The following is a 12,176-nucleotide window of genomic DNA, read 5'->3' as shown; positions in this document are numbered from 1 at the left end:
CGTGTTCAATAATCACTATTTTTTTAACACGTTCTCTTATGGTTAAATACTTGACGTCGACGTGTTTACTTCTACTACCACTTTTATTGTTTTTAGTCATAAAAACTGCAGCTAAATTGTCATAATATATCTTCAATAGCCTAGAAATTAAATCAACAACTCTAAGCCCATAAATGAAACTCTTCATTCCTTTAGCCAAAATTACATGTTGTTTTTGTCGTCTTCAACCTCCATCCGGGTTGTTTCAACCCGATTTCGACCTGAAATGAAACTTGATGTTTCTTTAGCCTTCCAAACACCAAAAAATTACGTTTTAAACTCAGAAATGTTAGAAATCTAATTTCCTAATTATTCCTAACCACATTTTGCATTAAAAAAAAAAAAAAAGAAGTCTAAATCATTGACTTAAAATAAAAAATGCAGGACAACAATACAGAGGCAAAAACGTGCTCTGATACTAATTATTAGAAAAATGCTTTAATAATCTAATATATATCATATAGATCAATATTGCGGAATTTAAAACTGACCGAAAACACACCTCCGGTCATTGTTGTTCTCACGTTCACAAGGTTTTTTAAAATGGGTTATTCTCGGTTTAGGGACTTCTATACTCTAACAACGCACTATAGATGGTGTATTTTGAAAGTGCTGAGCATAAGGACCCATGCCCAGTTATCATAGATACATAGATACATATATGTTAACGTCTTTCCATCAAAGACGTAACTGAAACAAATAATGGGCATATTGGTTCCTGATTTCGTGGGTGGTTGAGTGGTATTCGGACCACACTCATACGTGAGTAACTAACATCTTTGGTGTATCTTTTTGGGTGTTTTTCATTCGTGGAATCCTGGTACATATTATATTTTTCTGAGCTTCATTCAAGTTTATGTTTGTGAATTGATGATTGTATTGTCTTTTAAGCATAAGGACCCATGCCCAGTTACCATGTCAGTTCGTAAAATAATAATAATAATAATAAAATAAATAATAATAATAATAATAATAATATATATGTACCATGTACATTAGGTGAGAAAAAATGACAAGACTTTCATCTATCATGCACTAAAATATTGCAGTTTATAGGTTGAGTAAGATAGTAGGACATTATTTACCTTTTACGCATTTGTAAATATCTAAATTCTAAAGAGATTAGATTATCAACTCTTTAAAGAAAAAAGAAACAAGTTATCAATTATATGTTTATTTTCCATGTGAGCAAAGTCATCAAGGAGTACACATGTAGAGACACATTTAATTCAAAACATGTTAATTATTGAAAAAATAAAAACTATGTATGCATAGAGACATTCTTTTTCCATATTAACACATGCATTCTGAAGCAATTTGAAGCAGCAAATTATCATTGTCAACGAAAAAATATAAGAAACGAGAAAATACAAGTTGTACTTATCAAGCTTTTCCCCCTTTCTTTTTTTATTTAGCTCGAAATACTATTGCAAATTACCTTTTCTTTATCAGAAGTTGAAATAAAATTTTCAAATACGGTTGCCGGCATATAGTCGAGAGATAATTTAATATACGATTCCATGTAAAGTTCAAAAATAAAACAAAACACTTTATTAAAAATGTGCTTTTAAATTGTGATATTCTTATTATAGCATTCTGTCTAATCCGGTATTGTTATCATTATTATTAGGAATAAAATTATTCTGTATTTTTAATAATATTAAAACAGTATTTTCACCTTTAAAAGATATTCTTTCGTACTTTAAGAGTGATTTTTTGGACATACAATGTCCAAACTATAATTTTTTATTAATTAAATAAAAATTAATAACTTTATAAATATTTTTTAAAAATATTTTAACTTATTTTAATTTTTTAAAATTTTAATGTTTTAAAGTATTTTTAGAATTCTTTTCAAAAATTATTGGTTTGGTCTAAATAACTAGTTAGAAGGATAGAATGAACGTTTTATGTCTTGAAAATCGATCTCAAAGTATTGAAAGAACGTTTTTTAAGATGAATGTACAATTTTAATATTATTTAAAACATAGAGTGCTAAAAAGATGTTTCGCTATAACAGTAAATACAAAAATAATTTTATCTTTTATTATTATTGTTGTTGTTGTTTTAATACAATGAGGAATCAAAGCCGCAATTTTTTACCAAAAGAATGGCAAAGAAATTTCAAGAAAAAGAAAAACAAATTAAGAAATAAAAGATAATTAAATAAATAACCTCTAAATTTTAGATGTTTTCGATTTTGATATTTAATTTGTATAGATTTCGTCATATAACATTTAATAATAAAAGTATTGAAATTGAAATAGAATAATAAATTAACGATTAATTATAAGACATTTTAAAAATTAAACATTAATTTAAAAAATATGCATATTCAAAAGATATTTTTTTATTAAAATTTTTTTATCAATAAAATAAATATTTAATTATTAATTTAATTAAATAATTTTTTAATATAAATCTGTGGCTGAAAAGAAGGAATCATTTTTCTTACAAACTGAGAGATGGTGGAGGATAACGTACACTCTTTTACCATACACGCGTCAATGGAACACTGGTACTTAGATCAAGTTGGCCACAGAGTCTGGGCACAAGAAAACAATTTTAACATGTGCTTGCTAATGTGGAAATCGTCACATCCGTTAAACTCTTGTGCTTTTGTTGTGTCAGAGCTGACTAGGATGGAAGCTGCTAATTGGACTGTTAAATGTAGGCTTTCAACTAGCAAAATAAATAAATAAATAAATAAACATGTTTTTTTTTTTTTTTTGGATTTTGCCATATGTCGGCTTTCATTTACTTAAACTATTAATGGTCCCGAGAGAGTACTGACGATCTGGATGCTCACATGCATCATGGATAAAATTTCGAATATACCCTCATTGCTATCTGTTATTAATTAGCTCATCTGTAAAAAAACAAAAAACAAAAAACAAAAAACAAAAAAAAAAAGACATTATTTTGTTTACGGCGTAATTAGTGCAACCATTTACTAAATGGAGAATGACACTTTTTTTTTGGTAGTTAAATAGAGAATGACACTTAATCATAACCAAATATGACACTTTTTTTTGGGTAGTTAAATAGAGAATGACACTTAATCACAACCAAATAGTGCATTACACATCATGAAACTAAACGAGCCTCTTTAGAACCTCAAAATAATAATAATAATAATAATAAATAAATAAAATAAAATAAAAAAAGAATCCTTCGTCTTGTTACTTGCAAAGGACGGAGCACGGCGGCGAGATTTAAAAACCTTCTTATGCTTCTTTAATTAGTGAAGATTTAATAATCACGATTATGATGTCAAACCTTTTTATCTATAGCAGAAAATTAAAAAGAAAGAAAAAAATTCTTACAATTAGAAGATAAAAGCTAAAAAAATACCCCAATAAAAAACCAACAGATTAGTGAAAATTAAGCAACTCAAGAAGACAATTCTAAAATTTTCTCATTTTAAGACCTTAAAAAAAGACTAATTAATTTTTGTGGCGCCTAAACTAAAGATCTTCATATGGTCAATGAAACGAGTCAAGGTGCTCCTGAGGATCACCTTTGCCATCATATTGCAGAATGGTGGACATTTTGAATCCCACGGCCAGGAGCGGTCTTTACATGATTCTCCTTGAGAATGAGGCCGATGTTGTTTTGTGAACGGCCCCGCTCATCATATATACCGAAGCTCAATCGTAATATTCATCCCCACGAATCCTCCAGCCATAGTTGCTCGATTTATGCATATCTAGGCATCATGCCAGAGTTAGTGCGTAGTTTCTGTTAATAATGAAAAATTAAATAAAGAGGAATAAATTCTTGGTTAAACGAATTCTAATATTGTCAATCTTTGACTTCCACTGTTGAAGGATAAATAACTATCAAGAATAAAAGAAATTTAGCACCAAAAAAAAAAAAAAACTATCAAGAATAAAAGAAGATGAAACGTAAATAAACAAGTTTTTATCGTGGTTTGGCCATTAACCAAGGCTACATCCACTGAATCTATGGTATCAAATGAAAGAAAGATGAAGTGTTACGCTGTTAAGATAAAGTTATACAGTATTACTCTATGGATTGCCATTTCCCACTGCACCTTTACTTGAGAAAGCAGCCCAAAAAGAACCTACTTTTGACTACTTATCAGTTCCTGTACCAATCTACAAATAAATTGAGTTTAATTGTCCTTTCGCTCGTGCCCCTTTTTAGGCCGTTCTCACTAAATTCATGTCACGTTATTAGATCCTTAATTTAATATTAAACTTATATATTAATAATTATGTATTACATACTGTCATATAAGATTGAGCTTATTAAAAATGACATGTTACAGTTTAGATAATTTAGGTTTTAATGTATTTAATAGGGTATATGCCTTTAATGTGTAGAGACTTAAGAGTAATTTTTATTTTTATAATGGATTAAAATAAAAATACTAAAAGCTAACATGAAAATTATCTATATATAGTGGTTATGGTCCTCAAATCACATCTAACATTCTATTATTTTTGACATTCCATCATCAAAGAGAGTAGAGAGAAAGTTAAATGATTTTATAGGAAAACATGTTGATCTGAAAGATAAACCGCACGATTCTAGAGAGTAATTTATTATCATGAATTCATGTACGTTTTCACTTATTAGTATATTAATTCTTGGCGATTCAACGTGAATGTTTCGTGAATTTTAAGTGATGGTTTTCATCAAAAGGATATTTTTTAACACGAATATCTTAACTATCATCATTTTCTAATTGATTGAGGTGACATGATACTATTGAAGAATAAAAAATGAGACATAAATAAAATGACCCATAAATCATTTTCCTCTGCAACACTATGTTTACTGTTTGATTAGATTCGTAAAATTTGTTGTGAAAAAACGTGTTTAAAGCCCAAAGAAAGAGGGGAATTCTTCGGCTAACATGATTTATATTTGGTCTTTGTCGTGACGGAGCTTCTTAATCACACAAACAACAACAGTGAACCCACACATCTTTTTACTAAATTATTACACACTAAACTTTATTCCCGCTCAACATGTTTTTATTATTCAATATTAATCCGAGACAAACCAAATTTTCAAATCTTAAATTATATTCTAAATAGTGTCTAACCTTTGATAGTTATTTAATAAGAAGCATTAAAAATCAATTAAAAATATTATAATTTTTTTTGTAATATAGCATAATATAATTATTAAAATATTTTTTAAATATATAAAATTAGACAAGTGATTTAAGTCATGATCTTCGCATTTAATTTGATGGATTAATATTGTTGAGTGTTGGCCCTCAAAAAATTTCACAAGCAATTAAAGTATATATAGTACTCTTGTAAGTAACCATAATACTTTCTCAAAAAAAGAAACCATAATAGTGTTTAAGTGCGGAGGTCAAAATATTTCATACGAGGAGCATATAATTGTACCTAATAGGACAAACTCGATTATGACCCAAACCCATTTAGTAAACCTAAATCCGTTAATTTCGTGCAAGTTTCGAGTCGTGTCGTTATGTCGCTATCTAAATTGTCAGCTTTAATTGTACCCATTATATATCTATAACAACTTGTATGGAAAACGACAATACTAAGATAACAATAAAAATGATACTAAAACATTACAGTCTCGTTCTTTTTACCGATTTGAGTTTTCAGTTCTAAGTTTCTACAGTAAAAAGCTCTCAGAAAAATGTCACATCTAACTTTTTCTACTACAATGAAAAGCTCTCAGAAAATGTCACATCTCAACTTAAATTGAAAACTTAAATCCGCGAAGCGAACGAGGCCTACATGATTGAGAACACACTAATTATTGTGATTAGTAAATCAATATTATATATATTGTTCTTTCAGGTGTTTTACGCTTCAATAATATAATATATAGGGAAATTGTGCTGGGTGATCTTTTTTAACCACTTATTTTCATAAATAACTGAACTTTTTTAATTTTATGAAAATAGTCGTTTTGTTTACATGAGTTTAGTGATTGACCTATAAATTGCAATCAATTAGTTATTGACTCACGATCAATTGGTGATTGACCGTATTATCAATTTATTAATGGTTTTATCATTAATAAATATGTAGGCCTCGTTCACGTCGCGGATTTGAGTTTTTAATTCGAGTTGAGATGTGACATTTTCTGATAGCTTTTTACTGTAGCAGAAAATTTTGATGTGACATTTTATGAGAGCTTTTTACTGTAGAAGCCTAAAACTGAAAACTCAAATCGGTGAAATGAACGAGACCGTAATTTATTGATTAAAATATATTTGCTAATTGATTTTAGTTAATTATTAATTAATATTAAATAATAATAATAAATAATTAAATTAATCGATGATGAATTAAAATTAATCAGTTATTAACTAATAAATTAATGGAAACGGTTATTTATATAGTTTTATAAAACTTCAACATTTAGAAGAAACATCCTTAAAAAAAAGTCATTTGTGTATATACACACATATATAAGTCAATCATTATGCCCACAGCCAACAATGGTATCGGTCGCCTCTTGGAGAGTTGTGCAAGTTTTGTTCCTGTCGGACCCCTTATTTGTTCCAAGGGTCAATTTTGCCAATTATAGGTAACACGTGACGGCGCGTTCAGTTCACGCTCCTTTCATAAGATATATTTCTTGGACAACGCTAAGGAAACAGCTGTTTAAAAGATTGAAACTTATCATGGTAGAAAAATATTGATAAAATAAAAAAAGAAAAAAATCCAATTGTCGATATCGACGTAATGACAAACGACATTACATGATAAGACATATTTTAGTGATGATTTAGGGTGTATTTGGTAAGGGAATCGTATTCTGATTCGAATCATAATTTATAATTCGTTGTTTTCTTTTATAAAAAATACACGTAAATTAAAAATAATTATAATCTCATGATTCTAATTTATGAACCAAACATATATTTAATTGATTTTTTTTTTTTAATAAAAGTCGGTCTAAATTTAATAAATCTGGACGACACTTTCTCCTTAAAGATCATTTTGTCTGTTTGTACACTAATGTCAAGTGGTATAACTTGATTAATTATTAAAAAAAAAACACGTATGATTGGTGAATTAATTGATGGTAAGTGGTCAGAACTTAGACTTACAATTATTATATAACGTCTCAAATAATTTTTTGCTAATAAATATACAACTCAGAATAATTAAAAGTTAGCATGTAGTAGCATAGTTAGTTTTCTCACTTGATAACATAATAAGTTTATATAATTACGTGGACTGAGATTTCGTTTATTTTTCTTTCAATTTTAAAGTCTCAGATGGTACCTAACTAATAATATAATGCATCATTATTTAATGAATTCGAAAGGAAAATAAATAGCTAAGAGTTAGTGATAAAAGATTTTAATTTCTTAAAATGAGGTTGCATTATAATTGGTTAGGCATCATTATGAAAACCAAATTAAGTAGCACACATCACTTCTAAAGAAAAAAAAAAAACAAAACCAAGCATATAAAAAAATTACAACTTTCTTCTTTTAAAATAAAAAATTAAGTAAGGATATTTTATTATTTGTAGTAAAAGAAAACCAATTCTCCTATATGTAAAAGTAAATGAATGGTTAGACGATGTTAATCTAAGAGACGTTTTTTTTCCCTTAAAATTAGGAGCAATATTATTAGACACCAGTTGTATTTAATGTTGCGAAATTTATAGATGGAGTCCTCCTAGTAATAGTGGTGCTTAGTACTTATGGTGTCTCCAAACATTTTTTAAAAGCAATATTATAAGGCACAAGTGGTACTTAGCACCACCATATAATATAAAGTTAATCTAAGAAATGTTTTTTTAAATCAAGAGTAGAGTCCACCTATTAATAGTGGTGTTTAGCACCACCGTCTAATATAAAGTTAATCTAATAAACATTTTTTTAAATCAAAAGTAGAGTCCACCTATTAATGGTGATGCTTAGCACTCATAATATTTTTGAGCATTTTGTTTAAGAGCAATGCTCCTAATATAAAATGAGTGTGAGACCCACAAGTAAAACTCATCTTCTATTAGTTGGTACTAACACAAGAGATTCATTACAGTCAGATCCTATGTGTCTGGGCCCCACATGTCGTGACACAATGTAAACGACATTTAAAAAACGACAACGTCCCAAGAAACGACGGCAATATAAAAAGTAACCGTCACTTGAAAGAATTCAGCTGTTAGCCCTAGCACAGGGCCTCTGTGGGGCCCGCCAAATCCTGGCCAACGTGGCAAAGATATACGCGGAAACGAGATTTTCGGCGAGATAAGACGTGGACCTTATACGTGTTTAGCTGCCAATGGGCCAGTGACCCAATATTTCTCACTTCTTACTCCCAAACAAACTCCAAAGATTCGTGTTGCGATTTCAATTCTCCTGATTTTTTATTTTTTATTTTTTCTTTTTTTGAAAAAGAGCTTGATTAGCAAATGGAATTATAGAACAGCTATAATATAAAATAAATTACAAAAAAGAAATATTTGCGGTAATTTCATTCCTCACTTTATTATAAATTCAAGTTCTCAATATCATATTAAAGAAAATTAAAGAAGCTAAATTGTGTGACAAGATACAATAATGTTTCGGGAAAGGAAAAAAAAAAAAATAGCAGTTACTTCACGATTAATAAAGTGATATTTTTCTTTTTTCTTTTTAAAAAAAACCTGCAAGGGTGGAAAAATAATCCTAGTAACTAATTTATGGTTGGGTAACCTGTAATCCTGCATAGTCTTTATCGGGTGGCCGGTGGGTAATACATTCTTACTTGTAACGAAACCTTGGAGTTTCATGATTATTGGCAAAATAAATAAACAATAAGCAAATTATACAAAGGGAAAATTAACCTTAGAAGTTCCATTTCTATGTTTGTGGCTTTTGAATTACAGACACGTGCATATACTAAGATTGAGAAATACCAAGAGCAACGTAAAACCTTATACTTAACGAGTCCCACTTACGTGTAGATTCCATCATATAGTTTAGTCTCAATCACATGAAGATATATGCACGCACCATGAGTTTTTAGGAAACTATTTGATATTTGATTTGATAAATATACGTATATGAGAGAAATTTAAGGCCCATTTATTTCACATGTCTGAACATATGATTTTGATTTTGCTATAATACTTTTTTTTCATAAAAAATTTGTATTATCAAAATTTCTGCTAATGGCTCTTTCACATAATTTGAATTTGAAATTAAAATTACTGACTTAAACTCGTGAATAAATAGACTATTAATATGTCGATTTTATCGTAAATGATAAGAAAGAGAAGGAGAGTGGTACTGGATTCCTTTCTCATATATGTATTCGTGGTTTTTTTTTTTTCTTTTCTAAGAATGCTAATTTGATAAGGTTATATGAAGGAATATGAGGAAAGAAAGAACCAATTCCATCCTATCTCGTGACTAATTTATGTTCTCTTTAATTTTTTTTAAACTATTTTTTCCCCAACTATATTTCATTATGAATTCGTAAATGAACTTTTTATACGGTTGAGGTCAGATTTCGTACTTCATCTTTCACCGTGCACGTGGCAACTTAAGATTTGGAAAGTCACTAAATGAGTCAGCACGACTCCCCAAGCAGGTAGAATCGACTAGTTGACTCGTTAACTCTACCGGTCGATCCCACGAGTTGACGAAAAGTCTTGGACATAAAGTCACGAGAGAATATCCTCAAGACATTTATTATAGGGGATTTGGCAACAGAATCAGTCAGAAAAGAAAAGAAATCAACTGCTCAAGCTAGATGAATTAATGACGAAAAAGGTCAATGGTTGATTAGGCCGTAAGCAACCCTCTCACAGGTCGAAATTGATTGTCTTCCACATATGAAAACTATATCTCCAGCAATCTGATAACAAAGAGGCCGGATTAACTCAAAATGAGCAAAAAACCATGGTTGACCAGTCGATTATGGACAAAATCGGTTAAGGAAAGTCATGCAGCACCCAAAAAGGAAAGAAATATCACGAATTGAAGGGCATATCACGCAGAGAATCAAGAAACAACTCGTGGATGCTCATTAACTATTTACTATAATTTTCGGCATCCATTTCTCTCTCTCTTATCCCGTTCTCCTCAGAACGATTCATTTTAAGCTTTTTATTACTCATAGTGAAACCACCAGAGCCCTGCAGTGGATTTTTTCTGCATTATCAGGGGAACCATTATAATTCATTGTATCTTTTTACTATTTTCATTTACTTTTACGTTTACTAACGCCATCGTTCTCACAACGGATTAATTTCACCAATCGACAACTCCTAACGCGATTATTAACCTTAAATTTCTCTAATTGTAGATTTTACCATCTACACATACCATGTAATTTCGTGACAATCATAAAATTAAATGTTATATGTGTTTTTATTTTTCAAGATAGATTTTTTTAATATAATAACAGAACAAATATATATGTAGTCTGATTTGAAGCTCACGTTCCACTCTATCTTTTGCCAGTTTGACTCATATACTGAAATTTTTGTGCTTATAATGTGTCGTTCCTCTTCTAGTGTTAATTGAGGTCCATTTACTTTCATTTTTTTTTTTTTTGTTATTAATTACTCAATTTGATCACACATTTACTATTGGATTAATAGGAATCTCAATAACATGTCGATTATATTCCCTTAGGTTATGGTTTGTGGTGTACAATCATTAAGATGAAATTCTTCAGTTGTTGAATGAAAATAAATGAGGCAAATGGATGGTTTTAGTAAAAAGCTAGCTTTTAATAATTTTCATAATTGATTAGCAAAAAATAATTTCCATAATTGGGAACTAAAAGTTGGGCATCTACTTTATTTATGCTGCCGAATGACATATATAATAGCTAGACAAGTCTCAATATGAATAAGTAGTTGACAAATGATCACTCTTTTTTGTGAAATTTGCCTTTCAATTTTCAAATAATTATCTAAAGAGAATAAAGAAATGAAACCACAAATATAAAGAAGAGCCAATACATTGAGCGCCATACATTAGATAAATGCAAGGTTATTATGCATGATATTCTCTTCCTCTTTTTTTTTTTTTTTTTTTTTTTTTTTTTTTTTTTGAGGGTGATATTCTCTTCCTCTTGCTTATCAAAATATTTATATTGTCATTAATTTCCCAATTATTTCTACACGCAGAATTAATTTGGCTTATCCCAAGGGAATCAAAGTGCATGCTTGGGAATAGAAACTAGTGATTAACTATCTCTATTTCAACAAAAGTGATAGAAATAAAAAAAAATTGATTCCATTCATGATTGGTGATGACTGGTGGTATCAAATCATAATTTAATCACTTATTAAAATTCAGAAAGCCATTTTGGTTTTTTGGCACCTAATGATCACATCTCAATACGTGGCAAGTTAACCCAATTTCATGGTAAATAAAAGAAATGATGTTACAAAATTTAATTATTATCCTACGTGTAAAACATTGAGGTTGTAATATATATTATATATATAAACATATAGATGAGTTGACTCCGCTAGCTTTCCTAATTTATTAACATTGCATTTCCTAATTACTCTTCCAGTACTTTTCCTCAATGCTCAAACCTTTATCAATGTTTGGTGTTGTGAGATTGTTGAATACTAATGCTTTCAGGAAGTTACCACACAAGTTGATCAATAAAGCTTGAAACAAACGTTCCTCTTAATATATTTGTATATCTATCAACATTGTCAAATATGAATAAAATAACAACAACAACAACAACAATAATAATAATAATAATAATAATAACAATAATAATAATAATAATAATAATAATAATAATAATAATAATAACCTTAAGGCCAATTTAAGTGGATTATGCTATCAGCAGATTTTTATTTCTTCTCAATATAATGAGAGTCATAAACTCCATAACATACATATATTAAAAAAAAAACACTGACAGATTTTTTTAAACAAAATAAATAAGATATACATGCGAGTTATATACGGCCAAAATGAAGTTAGAATTGATTAGAAAACAAAAATGAAGGCAGAAGTCCACATACAGCTAAATTTGACGTACACGCACCCATTTGAACTCAACTGTCCCTATTGCTTCGTATACTAAACCAAGTTCAATCGTCTTCCTACCTAAGACAGAAAATACATTAATAATAAAGAATAAAGAAAAGAAAGAAAAGGGAAGACGTTACCGTTAATCCCGCGTTTC

This window comes from Morus notabilis, unplaced genomic scaffold (assembly GCF_000414095.1).
Source record: "Morus notabilis unplaced genomic scaffold, ASM41409v2 Scaffold989, whole genome shotgun sequence".
Taxonomy (NCBI): Eukaryota; Viridiplantae; Streptophyta; class Magnoliopsida; order Rosales; family Moraceae; genus Morus; species Morus notabilis.
The sequence above is the reverse complement of the archived record's forward strand: the minus strand, read 5'-3'. Positions refer to the sequence as shown.